The sequence below is a fragment of the Leiobunum rupestre genome, chromosome 2 (genome assembly GCF_980474605.1).
Source record: "Leiobunum rupestre chromosome 2, qqLeiRupe1.1.hap1, whole genome shotgun sequence".
In the NCBI taxonomy this organism is placed as follows: Eukaryota; Metazoa; Arthropoda; class Arachnida; order Opiliones; family Sclerosomatidae; genus Leiobunum; species Leiobunum rupestre.
The window spans coordinates 66,986,727-67,005,669 of NC_143385.1; the positions used below are offsets into that span (position 1 = coordinate 66,986,727).

The following is an 18,943-nucleotide window of genomic DNA, read 5'->3' on the forward strand; positions in this document are numbered from 1 at the left end:
GGTAGTCTGCTGTGGGGCGGCGGGTCTCCGTATGAGGCGCAGTGGTCCTGTTTCTCGGTCTTTTGTGGCAATACCGTGTGTCCGGTGCCAGCTGTGCTGGGTTACTTAGGCCGCTGTGCGACCGTCGTTTCCCTTTAGAAGCTCTTTCTGAAGGGTGTCGGCTGGAGTTGCTATAGCATCCGATCTTATTCCCGCAGCTGTGTGCGAAGTGGGAAATGGTCGCCCCATTGCTGCGCCTTTTGTCGGGATGAGTGACTCGCGTTGAGGGTGAGACCATCAGTAGTAGGGTACTACTACCCTTGCTGGATTTGTCACCTGTCCGTCCGGGCTTGTGGACGCTGGCGTATGGCAATCTGATGAGATCACCGATGTAGTAGGCTGTTGATACGCTTAGAGCACCGGTATATACATTTCTGCCTTAAGGGGTCGCAGTATGCAATAACTGGTGGCTTTACCGAAGAGTCGGGGTAAAGTTACGAGTGCTCTGGAGGTCTCGTAAAGTTACGAGTGCTCTGGAGGTCTCGTAAAGTTACGAGTGCTCTGGAGGTCTCGTAAAGTTACGAGTGCTCTGGAGGTCTCGTAAAGTTACGAGTGCTCTGGAGGTCTCGTAAAGTTACGAGTGCTCTGGAGGTCTCGTAAAGTTACGAGTGCTCTGGAGGTCTCGTAAAGTTACGAGTGTTCTGGAGGTCTCGTAAAGACGTAAACGACGCGAAATATTGATAACAAAAATGTTGGAGTTGGTCGCTCTGCTCGCGATGCGAAGAGCTGAGGGAATAAACGTTGTTGAACCAGTTGGAAATAGAGGATTTATCACGAGAGACCAGACCCTTTGGTCAGACAGAGGTTTTAGCAAATTATCGACTTCCAAAAAGGGTACTCATTAAACTTTTGAAAGAGCCAAGGCCCGACCTTGACCATGAAACATTGAGATCAGTATTTGCAGCTTCCCAGGTAGGAATATATTTTTTTATCACTATGTAAATTTTTTTAACTACTATTATGTGCTTTAACACCGGTTATATGACAAACACTTTTGTTAACTCTTTGTACAACCTTTTGGAATACATATTTTAATCGTACTCTTTCATACTCAAAACTGATATTTTATCTAGGCTTAGTTTTTGAGTAGTAAATGAGTAAGAAAAGCGATTGGGCAAAGGTTGAAGAAAATATCTGGGAAGGAAGATACCTCACCCCTTTCGTGAGCTAGGGGTGCAAAACAAAACCAGAGAAAATTTGTGGTATAGGGTCAGTTTTTGGGAGATATACCATCGGAGGTTAAAAAATTTGCATATGGAAAATAACCGAGTGTAAAACATTGTAAAATAATTTGGTCTTTTAACATTTTCCTACCTTTTGTTGCTCTTTAATGCTCATATGTTGCCACTTCTAATCATTGTTATTTTCTATAGATACTCATTTGCTTGCATTTTTACGTGACTGGAAGTATACAGTGGATGACGGCCAATGATCATCGCCACATGGGTGAGAGATCCACAGTATCAAGGATCATTGAGTGATTACGGAGGCAATTTTCTGTATGCCCCAGATTTAAGATTTGCAAATTTGTATTCGCTTGTGTCATCTTGTACAATTTCTACCTTGACAAGGGTGTGGAAATGCCCGAGGCAATGGTAGAAGAACGAGATGGCACAAGCGAACAGGATCCCCCGTTTCAACTCACTAATGCTTAATTACATGCTCGGGCTAATCAAATTTTAAATCAATTGGTGGAAAACTTGAATGGACAAAGAAATTTACATAAAGAATAATTTCAGTTTTCTACGATATGATTTGATTTTTAAAATTAAAACCGCCCTCTCCCATTATTAAATTTAATCTTGGGGACATACTTGTAGAACAAATTTGCTTATAATGTAATCACGTGGTCAAGGATTCTCATTTTGGAACTAAAAACTCTAGTTTATCTAATAACTCCAATGATTTTGTTCTCTTGTGATATTATTCTTTGTTATTTATTACTGGTTCAATAATATGTTATTCGTCGATTACTTTCAAATATTTTTCCACTGTAAATTAATTGCTCTTAGCCAATAAAAAAAATATATTAAAAGAAAACATGGTAATTAATTAGAATAATTAAAAATTCTAAAAGGGCGCCTTTTATTTTGCGAAAAAATCTATAATGAAATATATTTCATCTCAATAAATAATTTGGCAATTCTCAACCGTACTCTTCTGATTTAGTATTTAAATTTAAACTTAGACTTAGACTTCCACTAGACACCTTTAAAATTAGTCATGCCCTCGCTAACACCAATAGTGAAGTTAAGCGAGTTATCCGGGACTAGATCAAATAGTGACGTTATTTACTATTAGCCTACTAATATATATTTTCCATTAAGGCCTACTGCATTTTAGAATTAAATACGTCACAACGAAGGCTCACTCTAATAATGTTTTAAGTAATTAAAAGACGACTTCAAACCTTAATGACAGTAAATAAGTAGAACATTTACATTTTGTCTGTAAACTAGACATTCAATCCTTCTTATCAAGAAAACACTAATTAATTCGCCGTTAAAACGTAAATGTTATATCTAAATGATCTAACATAACGCGTAACCTGGCCCGCCATTAATATCTGATCAATAGTTACGCGCAGTGTAGATAGGTGGCGTCGCTGCAGTTTTCGCTATCGAATAAGACAACATCGCGGGGCAAGTGCAACTCACCTACGCTTCAACATGTCACACCTCCTATGTCCCCCGGTGTGTCTCTTCTAACCATTAAGGGCGGTGGCGCACTGGGAGATGTAAGCTCTGATCAAATGGTCCTATCTCCACCTCCGGTTTGAGGTGGAAACTGAGTATCGGCTCGGGTTAACGGAGAGGGTCCGTGTTAACTGACCACCTCGAAGGATAGGGTAGCCTGAAGTGGGGTGGAAGGTCTCCGTATAAGGCGCAGTGGTCCTGTTTCCCGGTATTTGGGGGAACACCGGGATCACCGGTGCCAGCTGTGCCCGTCGTTCCCCTTTAGGAGCTCTCTCCAAAGGGTTTGACTCTTTCCCTACGTAAGTAGGGTGTCGGCTGGAGTTGCTAAAACACCCACTCTTACTCCCACTGTTGTGTGCGGAGTGGGGATTGGTCGTCCCATTGCTGCACCTTCTGCTGGGTTGACTATCTCGCGTCGAAGGTGCGACCATCAGTAGTAGGGTGCTACTACCCATGCTGGATTTGTCACCTGTCCGGGCTTACGGACGCTGGCGTAGGGCACTATGATGATAGACCTCCGGTGGTATGGTCTTGGTTACTGGGCACACCGCGCTATAAATTCTGACACACTGTCAGACTGTGTGTATTCTTTTACGGTACGGGGATATATAAATCTTTGGTACGCGCGTAGGCAAGGGTTTATAGATTTTGAATCTGCTACCACAAACCTAAGTATACCAAAATATTATTTCCAGTATATTTTAATTTCCCTTTAACCCAATATTGTTTAATTGACATTTAATTTAAAATCAATATAATTCGTCAAAGTGGTTTGGTTTAAATACATATTTTTCGTGGTTAAAAGGTAACCCTTGTTGCATACCGTTGAGGTGAAAACGTTCCATTATTTCAACAAGCACTAATTAAACAGTAGCTGGCAGGTCCTGGCTCTCGGAAAAATTACTTCTTGGCGATTTCCTCGAAATTGTATTATTAAAGCGTCTATTGGAATAGCTATCCTTAGAGAACAATTTGGGAAATTATTTAGTGCCGTTGTGGAGAAATTACCGTTTCATTAAATGCGTGATATTCGTGAAAATTCGTGAAATGCGTGACCACGCGCGTTGTGCCTTTGGGGAGAAATCGACCTAGGAATACCTTTGGCATTTGGGGGACGAAAAACCCCTCTTTGACTAATAGCAACGGCGCTGCTACGGCACGGTTAGACGGAGGGCATTAAGGCTATTTTTAACAATAGGTACTTTTGTTTTTTTTTTGGGTTTTGATTATTTTTTTGGTGTATTATTTGTCAAAGATTACAATAATGCCAAATGTTTTAACCGCAATTTATTATTTATTTATGATAAATTTAAAATTGTTACTTGCCAGCAATTTTTACCTCGGGAAATACGACATATTTCGAGATTTTTGTACGTGTTGGATGAGGTAGAACTGATAACGAATTAGATTTAACGACAAGATATTACTAAATTTTTGAAACGTGTGCAAACCGAAAATGTGTTTTTTACAGCGAATTCAATTCGCTAGATACTAGGTACGATTTCACTGGATACGATGTCCGTCGGTGGGGTCAATATATGCATCCAGGAGGAGGGAAAACTCCTTCGTGTGGGATCGATTCATCTCGCAGTCGCTCTCCCTTGTTTAATTCGCACCACAAGAGACTATACTAGGTACTGTCCTCTAGGTCGCGTTATAGATGGCACAGATTGATAAGCAAGAATGGGGCTGGGATGGTGCCGCGCGCCCTCAGCGCTCGAGCGAAGTGAGTGCGCGGCGCCGTGAGGCGCCAATACTTCTTTTACGAGTCCAGTTTAGCTATTAGTTTGGAACTTGCTTATCGGTTGTAGTTTTGCTTTAGACAAATAAATTATGTTATTGTTGCTTTCGGTTACTTTACCTAGTCAAAATTTCACTGGGGTTGTGTTGTTGTGCGTTCTTCTGGCTCTATTTTACTCAATTTTTCTTATATTAAATTTAGTCATATCTTGCCGTTAAAAATATTTCGTTATCAGTTCTACCTCATCCAACACGTACCTAAATCTCGAAATATGTCGTATTTTCCGTTGTAAAAATTGCTGGCAAGTAACAATTTTACATTGATCATATCTTTCTAAATAATAAATTGCGGTTAAAACTTTTGGCATTACTGTAATCGTTTTCGCGGAGTCCCTTTGGGAGCTAGCGCAACGGGGTATTCACCACCAACAACGACAACGTCAATTGTGAAAATAACAGTCTCATTTCCTCAATAACTAGGGAGTGAGTTTAAAAAGTCGGCGAAATAAAAACAAATTGTTTAGGGAATACTTAACTTTATTTTAAAAACAAACACGGTACAAAGGCAAATAGATAATAATTTGAGAAACATTTAAAAAAGCGCGTAAAGCGATTAAAAGGATTGTTTAAAAAAAGTCAGAGGTCAGGGAAATTTAACATAATATAATATTTTGAACTGTTTTTGTTTAGAAAAAACAATTTTGATTATCCTTCCTCAAGTTTTATCAAAGATAATAATGTCTATATAATAAAACACTGGGATCAAAACAAATATTAATACTAAGCTACTAAATACTAAGTAAGGGTTATGGTAACTATAGCGTCAACTTTAATAACAGTTAATACTATCTTTAAGAACAGCAATTTTGATATTTGTTCCTGAAGTTGTTATCTAAGAAAGTATGTTTATTGAATGCACTAGAAATTAACACATTTAAATGAAAACCTATATTAATACGAAACACCAAGTAAGGCTTGACAAAAAAACATAATAAGAATATATATTTACGTATAAGATTAATTACAGTTAGTTAGGTTATCTTTAAGAAAAACAATTTTAATATTTAATATTATAATACATTTGGATCAAAACAGATATTTATACTTACTTAATACTAACAAGGAGACATCCCGAAGTGTAACCCACCGATTTTGTTCAAACTCGGGGGATTGGTAGACCTTCGAAATTTAGAAATTCGTTAAAAATTTTCACAGGGGGGGGGGGGGGGGGAGGGTCCTAGGAATCGGTCAGAATGCCATGTTCTTTTCAATGGGAAAATTTCCATTTGTTGTTGTCAAAAACATTTTTCGTTGCCATGGCAAAACGGTTGCCCATTGAATACGTTCCCTTTAGGATTTTTCAAGTTACATGAATGTCTACCAATCCCCCGAGTTTGAACAAAATTTGTGGGTTACACTTCGGGATGTCTCCTTGTAAGTTAGGGTTATGCCATGGTAACTATGCCGTCAAGGAAATATACATGTATAACAATAATAACAGTTAGTTTGATGATCTTTAAGAAAAACAATTTTAATATTTAATATACTAATACATTTGGAACAAAACAAATATTTATACTTACTTAATACTCACAAGGAGACATCCCGAAGTGTAACCCACCGATTTTGTTCCAACTCGGGGGATTGGTAGACCTTCGAAATTTTGAAATTCGTTAAAAATTTTCACAGGGGGGGGGGGGGGAGGGTCCTAGGAATCGGTCAGAATGCCATGTTCTTTTCAATGGGAAAATTTCCATTTGTTGTTGTCAAAAACATTTTTCGTTGCCATGGCAAAACGGTTGCCCATTGAATACGTTCCCTTTAGGATTTTTCAAGTTACATGAATGTCTACCAATCCCCCGAGTTTGAACAAAATTTGTGGGTTACACTTCGGGATGTCTCCTTGTAAGTTAGGGTTAAGCCATGGTAACTATGCCGTCAAGGAAATATACATGTATAACAATAATAACAGTTAGTTTGATGATCTTTAAGAAAAACAATTTTAATATTTAATATAATAATACATTTGGATCAAAACAAATATTTATACTTACTTAATACTCACAAGGAGACATCCCGAAGTGTAACCCACCGATTTTGTTCCAACTCGGGGGATTGGTAGACCTTCGAAATTTTGAAATTCGTTAAAAATTTTCACAGGGGGGGGGGGGGGAAGGGTCCTAGGAATCGGTCAGAATGCCATGTTCTTTTCAATGGGAAAATTTCCATTTGTTGTTGTCAAAAACATTTTTCGTTGCCATGGCAAAACGGTTGCCCATTGAATACGTTCCCTTTAGGATTTTTCAAGTTACATGAATGTCTACCAATCCCCCGAGTTTGAACAAAATTTGTGGGTTACACTTCGGGATGTCTCCTTGTAAGTTAGGGTTATGCCATGGTAACTATGCCGTCAAGGAAATATACATGTATAACAATAATAACAGTTAGTTTGATGATCTTTAAGAAAAACAATTTTAATATTTAATATAATAATACATTTGGATCAAAACAAATATTTATACTTACTTAATACTCACAAGGAGACATCCCGAAGTGTAACCCACCGATTTTGTTCCAACTCGGGGGATTGGTAGACCTTCATGTATCAGGAAAAATCCTACAGGGAATTTATTCAACGGGCAACCGTTTTTCCATGGCAACGAAAAATGTTTTTGACAACACAAAATATTACATTTTCCTATTGAAAATAACATGGGATTTTGACCTCAAATTGATCAAAAGTTGATCAATGTTGATGTTTTTTTAGTTAATTTTTATCAATTTTTTCTTTTTTTGGACTTTTCAATGGGAAAATTTCCATTTGTTGTAGTCCATAACATTTTTCGTTGCCATGGCAAAACGGTTGCCCATTGAATACGTTCCCTTTAGGATTTTTCAAGTTACATGAATGTCTACCAATCCCCCGAGTTTGAACAAAGTTTGTGGGTTACACTTCGGGATGTCTCCTTGTAAGTTAGGGTTATGCCATGGTAACTATGCCGTCAAGGAAATATACATGTATAACAATAATAACAGTTAGTTTGATGATCTTTAAGAAAAACAATTTTGATATTTGTTCCATTGGGTCCAAAAGAGATTAAATTTCGTAATTCAGGGCCTTTCTTCAATTTTTTGAACTTTTCATTTCGAAGTCTTATTTGTTTCTGAATTTGCCTAGCCACCTTCGTTTGGCATCTGTTGGCTTTACTACTTCGCGTGAACCATCTGCTGATATTTAGGAAAGTCCATTAATGTCCTTTACGAAAAATAAATCTAGTTAAACTAATGTTTCGAGGCCTTTAAAGCTGTAACGGTGGTTATTACGTCCTCTAGGGTTGGTCGTCCTCAGGCCAGTCCAAAGAGATTGTTTCTTCCGAGTCCAATAATTTGATCCTATCGCTTTCGTCTGGACTTTGGTCTCCCTTCTGAAAAATTCTTGCGAAGCTGGTTAATATAGATTGAAACTTACCTTTTCTTGATTTCTTTGGTTTTTCATGTCGAGTGTCCTCATCCTTTGACTGGTGTTTTTGTGTCCTATATAATAAATGAAAAGGTCAAAACTATTGATCAAGATCTCGCGTGGCATTTGAGATAGTCGCTTATTACGTCCGTTGGGGCTGATCGTCCTCGGGTGCACGCGACGAGATGGTTCCAAAGTCCCTTCTGGCCCATGTGGCCAGGATCAACGGAATGTTGCGGCGCTGGTTAATTTCGCTTTTCTCTTCTTTCTGAATCAATCTTGTAAGTCTGGTTAAACTAAATTGACACTTACCTTTTCTTGATTTCCTTTGGTGTCCATCTTGAGGGTCTTCATATTTCGATTGGTGTTTTGTTGTCCTGTATAATAAAAGAAACGCATTGAACTTTTAATCATTAATTATAGTTTTGGTGGATTTTAAGATTATAGCGGTTGTTCCAATATAATAAATAATTTTAGCTGCAACTACATAATGTGCAGCGAAAACTAGTTGGACTCTAAACTTAGCTTTAATGTGTAAAGACTAGACCCAAGTCTACAAGTTCCTCTCACAGGTTTTTGGCCTGTCTAGTAGCTGCCCCAAACTGATTTCACATTTATAGAGTTGCGGAAAAGTTAATTTTTAGTAACTCTTCTTCAACTGTATTTAGCACCCTAGCTGAAATTATTGACTTGTATATAGCCACATACGAACAATGATATAGTTTTGACGTCACAAAAAGACAGAAAGTAGTTCTGTTCAATTCGGGACGAGTGCTAAAACTAGGAATCCTTGAAATAGTTGAGGTGGTTTTTTGTCTAAAAGGGACTAGGAACCAAAGTTTAGAAACAGAGCCCCTTCTTTCGCTTTTGGGCATAGACCTAATTACCGCTGCCAGCATTGTGTTAATGTAAGTAAGTATAATCTAAATTAGTGGCCCAATATTAACGTTAGTTAGTCAAATTCGACCAAACGCGTGTTTGTAAGTCCAATATAAAGCCAGCACTCCGAAATGGAAAGGTTCGAATACATCTACTTTGGATTGGCTATAGCCAAACTATTATTAATCCAATCTTCCACCACGAAGAAAACATAGTAGTAGCTTGGATTAATAAGTTTTACCGCAGTTAAATCAAAGAACTATATAACGTAAACCAAAATGTCCGTAGTAGCGATATTTCCTTCGTGGCTCTTCGAACCTTTGGTCTGTTCTATGGTAGGCCTAGTAAGAGGGAGTTAAAATTCTAAGAAAGTTTTGTATAACTTACGTGTTCACGAATGGTGACGACTCTTTATCCGACACTGTCCAGTGGGTGTTCATTTTCGTAATTAATCGCTAAAGCGTGGTCCAAGAACAATGAAAATAGCCAGGAGATGAAACAATGTCTTCCAATAAAGTCACTTCTGGTTTTAACGTTTCTTTATTTTCTTATTTTTAAGTTTCGGTGCGCGTGAAAGAGTCGCGAGGAATTTTATACTATTAAAGCTATGTCTCGTGACGTGAGAGAAATTCGATTGACGCCATATATTTAGCGCGTGTAAATGGCGCGTGCAATCGCGCTAAGATTACGTACGTCATGTGACGTAAGATAAACATTTTATGTTTCTATTTTTTGCTCCATTTATTTTATAAAAACATATTCTATTGTATTATTTATTCAGATAACCCCAACATTTAGCGAAATCGAAAGTATGAACAATGGCGACTTTCACAAATACCAAATGTTTAAAATTAATAACTTCTTCTAATTGTACTTTTGAAAAATGCTGTAACGATTATGTTACGCGAGATATTAAATAAAACGTTTTTATAAATACTAATATATTTCAATGTGAAAAATGTTTTGTATTCTGTTCCAGAGACATAAAATCAAGAAATGGGATGAGGCGTCGGTGTAACAGTGTAACAGATAATTGTATTTCCAAAATATTTTGTCTTGTAAAATATCTTCCTTAAGTTAACAGGAAAGCTATAAATTGTGAAAATAACATTTTTGGCGGAACTTTAAACGAAGTTTATACATTACTAATACCGTAATAATTAGATTAAATTTTTTTGGTCTACTATACGTTAGATGGGTTTCCTACCTTTCAAACGACGTAACGCACGTGCATCTATTGTATATACTCACCGAATTATACACAGTACAAAGAGAGGGGGCGCTAATACGTAGTGTCGGAAAATTCGCTTTATGCGAATAGGGCAATTTATAGAAGTGTATTTTTGGCGTCCTTGCTCTTAAGATAGAGCTCTTACGTTTCTAACGACGTAAATAAGCAAGACCACCTATTTCATATATTTGCCGAATTATAAAGAAAAAGATACAAAAAATTTAACAGCATTTATTATTTACAAACCGTACCAAGAACTTTTAAGTTTACAACAAAAAAGTGAAAATATAAATGAAAATTATTTTTATATATTATGTTAGTATTAATTTTATTACTTTATTACTATATATTTCTTTAGCAATATATTTTACATTTATATATTTACATTAGTTAGTCATCGTCTGTACATTTCATTTTATTTAAAATGCACGTGCAATCTAGGGGCCGACAAACTCTACTACAAGCGCAAGCCATTAAACTTATTACTACCTCTGGTGCCGGTAGTCCAAGCATCCACTGAATATCTAATTGACCTCTCGTTTAATTTCCATCCGTGATTCGCGGTTGGGTTCGGAATATCCGGTGAACTCATTAAACTTCCTTTCCAAATAGCGGCCTGGTAATTAGCGCGTAAAGAATGTTGTCGAAGGGTGTCTTCGCAAGGTGGTAACTGTCCCGACTTCACGTTTCCCTTTTTCACGCGAAACATTTGATATCTTAGTGAGTTTACATAAAAATATTTGGTTTTAGCGCAATATATTTGACACGTTAGTGCTTGAATGGACTAAAGTGTTTCTTCCGAGAGCTCCCATTCCGTACCGAGATCCGAGACGGCTTGTTGGAAGCTAGCATTCTGTACAATGTACTTAAACGCCTTGAGCTTTCCTTGTCCCGCGAGAGCGCTTACTGTACACTCTTAAAAAAAGGGTGTATTTTCAAACCTTTAAGAGTTTTTTCTTGTCCCATATTTAGCACCTTAACAGGTTTATAAAGGATGTTATTCTACACCTTAAAAAGCAGTTTTCCTGCTAGGGTGCTTATTTACACTGTTTGGGGTGCTTATGGCCTCCGTTTTGGTTCCTTTGTTAACAGTTTGTGGTATAAAACTATTCCCTTCAGGGTTATTATCTACTCCCTCTAGGGTACAAGACCACTCCTTTAAGGGTACCAAACGACTCCCTTCAGGGTGTTACACTACCCCCTTCAGGGTTCTGCAATACTCCCTTAAGGGTTCTATAATACTCCCTTTAAAGTTTTTAACTACTCCCTTTAAGGTTCTAGACTAATGCAGTAAGGGTGCTACAATACTCCCTTTAAAGTGTTAAAATACTGCCTTAAGGGAGCTACACCCTTACGAGGTGTTAAATCACTCAATTTACGGGGTAATATAACACCCTTTATACACCTTTTCAAGTGTTTAATTTGGGACAATAAAAATCCCTTTAGGGCGTTTAAATTAACATTAAAGAGTGTTTTTTTACAGATATTACACCCTTAATATACCATTAAAACACCATTTTTTTAAGAGTGTATCGCAACCAGTAAAACAATGAAGCCCAAATAAGGGCGTTACATACATCTGACATTAAAGCTGAGGCAAGTTTGGTTATGTCATCGATTCTTACGTTAATTTTTGTGCCTCTCGCGGCAAAAAGGTTCTTTGTAATTTGAGAAATAAAAGCTATGGATAAAATAAGCACGTCGGTGTCGTCAGCTGCTACTATTGTGTTGGAGTATTCTTTTTCGACTTGTTTAGCGTGGATAATTAATCGTGTATCGCCTCTTCTTGATTCGACTCCAGTTCCGATAATACTTCGCAGTTATCTTTCCGCAGTTTAGTTCATAAACCGTTACATAACACGATCATGGTCTTCGTTCCTATAGCTGATTTGCAGTTTTTTTCAAGGAAGCTGATAAGGTTAGTTTTGCTTTCGTAGCTTGTTAAAAGCCGTCTCAAATTTTTAATTCTTTGACCCGGTCTTATTTCGTGGAAAGCAACGCCACCGTCAGACCCTCTATTTATGCGCTCAGCCGATTTTATTGAAATTTCACGGTAAATATCAAACACAACGTTAATTCGGTTGCTGTCTCTACGAACCTTGATCATCTGTTGAAAAATTTGAACCGAAAGTTCTTCAAAAGTATTGTTTTCGTGTATTTTCTGAATTATTGACATAGCGTCGATCAAAGTAGCCTTGGAACCAAGTATATTTTATTATCGATAAATTTGGCGAAAGACGCTTTGTTGGTCTTTTTTAGCGTTCCATCAGCATTGGGAAGCGTCCAGAGTATAGGACCAAGTGGGTGACCAAATACCTCCTTCATATCTAGCTGGCGATTTTCAGCAACTAAAACCATGTTCGCGAAAAGTCTTTGGTCTGCTTTCAAAATAATTTCCTTCTTCTTTACCTTCATAGAACGGGGTTTTATAGTTGAGAATGTTTTAGGTTGAATTTCTTTAATATATTAAAGAAATTGGGGTGTTTAAAAAGTGTTAAGAAAGTGTTACACCTCGTGCACACCGTTTTAACACTTCCAAAACGGAGTTGCTTTTTAAAGGTGTAAAAATAGTGTGGCAACACTATACAAATGTTTAAATAAGATAAACATTCAAAGAAATTGGGATTCTTTTCACACCGTTCTAACACCATTAACACTCAATTTGATGAGTCCAACCCCGATTCAACAAATTAACCAAACAATTAAACCGGTTTTAAGCACTCTCCACAGTTTGTGAAACAATAAATCCAATAACATGTAAACGCACTTTTAATCAGTTATGACGCATCTTTTAAGCGTTAATACACCCTTTATTAAGAGTGAAATCACACCTTTAAAAAAATTAAAAGTGTTAATACGCCCTTTTGTTAGAGTTAAATCACACCTTTAAAAGTGTTAATACGCCCTTTTTAGAGTGAACTGACACCTTTAAAAGTGTTAATAAGCCCTTTATTAAGAGTTAAATCACACCTGTAAAATTGTTACTACGCCTTTTTTGGAGCGAAATCACACCTTTAAAAGTGTTAATTCGCCCTTTGTTTGAGTTAAATCACACCTTTAAAAGTGTTAATACGCCCTTTTGTTAGAGTTAAATCACACCTTTAAAAGTGTTAATACGACCTTTTTAGAGTGAACTGACACCTTTAAAAGTGTTAATAAGCCCTTTATTAAGAGTTAAATCACACCTGTAAAATTGTTACTACGCCTTTTTTGGAGCGAATTCACACCTTTAAAAGTGTTAATTCGCCCTTTTGTTTGAGTTAAATCATACCTTTAAAAGTGTTAATACGCCCTTTTGTTAAGAGTTAAATCACACATTTAAAAGTGTTAATACGCCCTTTTTAGAGTGAACTGACACCTTTAAAAGTGTTAATAAGCCCTTCATTAAGAGTTAAATCACACCTGTAAAATTGTTACTACGCCTTTTTTGGAGCGAAATCACACCTTTAAAAGTGTTAATTCGCCCTTTTGTTTGAGTTAAATCATACCTTTAAAAGTGTTAATACGCCCTTTTGTTAGAGTTAAATCACACCTTTAAAAGTGTTAATACGCCCTTTTTAGAGTGAACTGACACCTTAAAAAGTGTTAATAAGCCCTTTATTAAGAGTTAAATCACACCTGTAAAATTGTTACTACGCCTTTTTTGGAGCGAAATCACACCTTTAAAAGTGTTAATTCGCCCTTTTGTTTGAGTTAAATCACACCTTTAAAAGTGTTAATTCGCCCTTTTGTTTGAGTTAAATCACACCTTTAAAAGTGTTAATACGCCCTTTTTAGAGTGAACTGACACCTTTAAAAGTGTCAATAAGCCCTTTATGAAGAGTTAAATCACACCTGTAAAATTGTTACTACGCCTTTTTTGGAGCGAAATCATACCTTTAAAAGTGTTAATTCGCCCCTTTATTTGAGTTAAATCACACCTTTAAAAGTGTTAATACGCCCTTTTTAGAGTGAACTGACACCTTTAAAAGTGTTAATAAGCCCTTTATTAAGAGTTAAATCACACCTGTAAAATTGTTACTACGCCTTTTTTGGAGCGAATTCAAACCTTTAAAAGTGTTAATTCGCCCTTTTGTTTGAGTTAAATCATACCCTTAAAAGTGTTAATACGCCCTTTTGTTAGAGTTAAATCACACATTTAAAAGTGTTAATACGCCCTTTTTAGAGTGAACTGACACCTTTAAAAGTGTTAATAAGCCCTTTATTAAGAGTTAAATCACACCTGTAAAATTGTTAATTCGCCCTTTTGTTTGAGTTAAATCACACCTTTAAAAGTGTTAATAAGCCCTTTTGCTAGAGTTAAATCACACCTTTAAAAGTGTTAATACGACCTTTTTAGAGTGAACTGACACCTTTAAAAGTGTTAATAAGTCCTTTATTAAGAGTTAAATCACACCTGTAAAAGTGTTAATAAGCCCTTTATTAAGAGTTAAATCACACCTGTAAAATTGTTACTACGCCTTTTTTGGAGCGAATTCACACCTTTAAAAGTGTTAATTCGCCCTTTTGTTTGAGTCAAATCATACCTTTAAAAGTGTTAATACGCCCTTTTGTTAGAGTTAAATCACACATTTAAAAGTGTTAATACGCCCTTTTTAGAGTGAACTGACACCTTTAAAAGTGTTAATAAGCCCTTTATTAAGAGTTAAATAACACCTGTAAAATTGTTACTACGCCTTTTTTGGAGCGAAATCACACCTTTAAAAGTGTTAATTCGCCCTTTTGTTTGAGTAAAATCACACCTTTAAAAGTGTTAATACGCCCTTTTGTTAGAGTTAAATCACACCTTTAAAAGTGTTAATACGCCCTTTTTAGAGTGAACTGACAACTTTAAAAGTGTTAATAAGCCCTTTATTAAGAGTTAAATCACACCTGTAAAATTGTTACTACGCCTTTTTTGGAGCGAAATCACACCTTTAAAAGTGTTAATTCGCCCTTTTGTTTGAGTTAAATCACACCTGTAAAAGTGTTAATACGCCCTTTTTAGAGTGAACTGACACCTTTAAAAGTGTTAATAAGCCCTTTATTAAGAGTTAAATCACACCTGTAAAATTGTTACTACGCCTTTATTGGAGCGAAATCACACCTTTAAAAGTGTTAATACGCCCTTTTTAGAGTGAACTGACACCTTTAAAAGTGTTAATAAGCCCTTTATTAAGAGTTAAATCACACCTGTAAAATTGTTAATTCGCCCTTTTGTTTGAGTTAAATCACACCTTTAAAAGTGTTAATACGCCCTTTTGCTAGAGTTAAATCACACCTTTAAAAGTGTTAATACGACCTTTTTAGAGTGAACTGACACCTTTAAAAGTGTTAATAAGCCCTTTATTAAGAGTTAAATCACACCTGTAAAAGTGTTAATAAGCCCTTTATTAAGAGTTAAATCACACCTGTAAAATTGTTACTACGCCTTTTTTGGAGCGAATTCACACCTTTAAAAGTGTTAATTCGCCCTTTTTTTGAGTTAAATCACACATTTAAAAGTGTTAATACGCCCTTTTTAGAGTGAACTGACACCTTTAAAAGTGTTAATAAGCCCTTTATTAAGAGTTAAATAACACCTGTAAAATTGTTACTACGCCTTTTTTGGAGCGAAATCACACCTTTAAAAGTGTTAATTCGCCCTTTTGTTTGAGTAAAATCACACCTTTAAAAGTGTTAATACGCCCTTTTGTTAGAGTTAAATCACACCTTTAAAAGTGTTAATACGCCCTTTATTAAGAGTTAAATCACACCTGTAAAATTGTTACTACGCCTTTTTTGGAGCGAAATCACACCTTTAAAAGTGTTAATTCGCCCTTTTGTTTGAGTTAAATCACACCTTTAAAAGTGTTAATACGCCCTTTTTAGAGTGAACTGACACCTTTAAAAGTGTTAATAAGCCCTTTATTAAGAGTTAAATCACACCTGTAAAATTGTTACTACGCCTTTTTTGGAGCGAAATCACACATTTAAAAGTGTTAATTCGCCCTTTGGTTTGAGTTAAATCACACCTTTAAAAGTGTTAATACGCCCTTTTTAGAGTGAACTGACACCTTTAAAAGTGTTAATAAGCCCTTTATTAAGAGTTAAATCACACCTGTAAAATTGTTACTACGCCTTTTTTGGAGCGAAATCACACCTTTAAAAGTGTTAATTCGCCCTTTTGTTTCAGTTAAATCACACCTTTAAAAGTGTTAATTCGCCCTTTTGTTAGAGTTAAATCACACCTTTAAAAGTGTTAATACGCCCTTTTTAGAGTGAACTGACACCTTTAAAAGTGTTAATAAGCCCTTTATTAAGAGTTAAATCACACCTGTAAAATTGTTACTACGCCTTTTTTGGAGCGAAATCACACCTTTAAAAGTGTTAATTCGCCCTTTTGTTTGAGTTAAATCATACCTTTAAAAGTGTTAATACGCCCTTTTGTTAGAGTTAAATCACACCTTTAAAAGTGTTAATACGCCCTTTTTAGAGTGAACTGACACCTTTAAAAGTGTTAATAAGCCCTTTATTAAGAGTTAAATCACACCTTTAAAATTGTTACTACGCCTCTTTTAGAGCGAAATCACACCTTTAAAAGTGTTAATTCGCCCTTTTGTTTGAGTTAAATCATACCTTTAAAAGAGTTAATACGCCCTTTTGTTAGAGTTAAATCACACCTTTAAAAGTGTTAATACGTCCTTTTTAGAGTGAACTGACACCTTTAAAAGTGTTAATAAGCCCTTTATTAAGAGTTAAATCACACCTGTAAAATTGTTACTACGCCTTTTTTGGAGCGAAATCACACCTTTAAAAGTGTTAATTCGCCCTTTTGTTTGAGTTAAATCACACCTTTAAAAGTGTTAATACGCCCTTTTTAGAGTGAACTGACACCTTTAAAAGTGTTAGTAAGCCCTTTATTAAGAGTTAAATCACACCTGTAAAATTGTTACTACGCCTTTTTTGGAGCGAAATCACACATTTAAAAGTGTTAATACGCCCTTTTGTTAGAGTTAAATCACACCTTTAAAAGTGTTAATACGTCCTTTTTAGAGTGAACTGACACCTTTAAAAGTGTTAATAAGCCCTTTATTAAGAGTTAAATCACACCTGTAAAATTGTTACTACGCCTTTTTTGGAGCGAAATCACACCTTTAAAAGTGTTAATTCGCCCTTTTGTTTGAGTTAAATTATACCTTTAAAAGTGTTAATACGCCCTTTTGTTAGAGTTAAATCACACCTTTAAAAGTGTTAATACGCCCTTTTTAGAGTGAACTGACACCTTTAAAAGTGTTAATAAGCCCTTTATTAAGAGTTAAATCACACCTGTAAAATTGTTACTAGGCCTTTTTTGGAGCGAAATCACTCCTTTAAAAGTGTTAATTCGCCCTTTTGTTTGAGTAAAATCACACCTTTAAAAGTGTTAATACGCCCTTTTTAGAGTGAACTGACACCTTTAAAAGTGTTAATAAGCCCTTTATTAAGAGTTAAATCACACCTGTAAAATTGTAACTACGCCTTTTTTGGAGCGAAATCACACCTTTAAAAGTGTTAATTCGCCCTTTTGTTTGAGTTAAATCACACCTTTAAAAGTGTTAATACGCCCTTTTTAGAGTGAACTGACACCTTTAAAAGTGTTAATAAGCCCTTTATAAAGAGTTAAATCACACCTGTAAAATTGTTACTACGCCTTTTTTGGAGCGAAATCACACCTTTAAAAGTGTTAATTCGCCCTTTTGTTTGAGTTAAATCACACCTTTAAAAGTGTTAATACGCCCTATTTAGAGTGAACTGACACCTTTAAAAGTGTTAATAAGCCCTTTATTAAGAGTTAAATCACACCTGTAAAATTGTTACTACGCCTTTTTTGGAGCGAATTCACACCTTTAAAAGTGTTAATTCGCCCTTTTGTTTGAGTTAAATCATACCTTTAAATGTGTTAATACGCCCTTTTGTTAAGAGTTAAATCACACATTTAAAAGTGTTAATACGCCCTTTTTAGAGTGAACTGACACCTTTAAAAGTGTTAATAAGCCCTTTATTAAGAGTTAAATCACACCTGTAAAATTGTAACTACGCCTTTTTTGGAGCGAAATCACACCTTTAAAAGTGTTAATTCGCCCTTTTGTTTGAGTTAAATCATACCTTTAAAAGTGTTAATACGCCCTTTTGTTAGAGTTAAATCACACCTTTAAAAGTGTTACTACGCCTTTTTTGGAGCGAAATCACACCTTTAAAAGTGTTAATTCGCCCTTTTGTTTCAGTTAAATCACACCTTTAAAAGTGTTAATTCGCCCTTTTGTTAGAGTTAAATCACACCTTTAAAAGTGTTAATACGCCCTTTTTAGAGTGAACTGACACCTTTAAAAGTGTTAATAAGCCCTTTATTAAGAGTTAAATCACACCTGTAAAATTGTTACTACGCCTTTTTTGGAGCGAAATCACACCTTTTGTTAAAACACATTTCTCATGTATTCTATATTGTTGATCAGTGTATATTTATGTATATAACCCTTTTAATTCATTTGCAAATACATGTTTCGAGCCTTTAAATTTTTTGTAAGTACGTGTATAAAAAATATTCGGGTTTTTTTTGTTTATTAAGCGCGCGATTTGACGTTGGATTTTTTCTGTGTGATTTTCGAGACGCGCACTGGGTCTAACGGTAAAAAAAGTCTGTTAGACGTTTTTGAAATAAAGTTGTTGTCTTTTTCGTTTTAAACCGGATGGTTGTTGGTTTTTTTGTCCTGCTGATAGTCGAATTCTTTTCGGTTCCACAAACCTTTAGATATTTCAGTACTGATAGTCGAGATTTTATATTATTTTGGTGCCGAAACCCGGGAAAGCCCCTGAATTCTGGTACATACAGAAGGTTAAATATCGGTAGCATTGTAGAGAAGACACCGCATTTCACTGAAACTACGCAACGGTTACGAA

The 18,943-nt window shown here is 35.8% G+C and overlaps 1 long non-coding RNA gene across 1 annotated transcript; it reads right to left on the reverse strand.

The window, feature by feature from the left end:
* Positions 1-7,628: 7,628 nt before the first annotated feature.
* LOC149958839 (uncharacterized) lies at positions 7,629-9,249 on the reverse strand. The gene is made up of 4 exons (XR_016478340.1): positions 9,202-9,249; positions 8,082-8,312; positions 7,800-8,009; positions 7,629-7,731 (listed from the first exon to the last, which is right to left on the reverse strand). It is a non-coding gene; the product is annotated as an uncharacterized LOC149958839 (long non-coding RNA).
* Between the last annotated feature and the right edge of the window lie 9,694 nt (positions 9,250-18,943).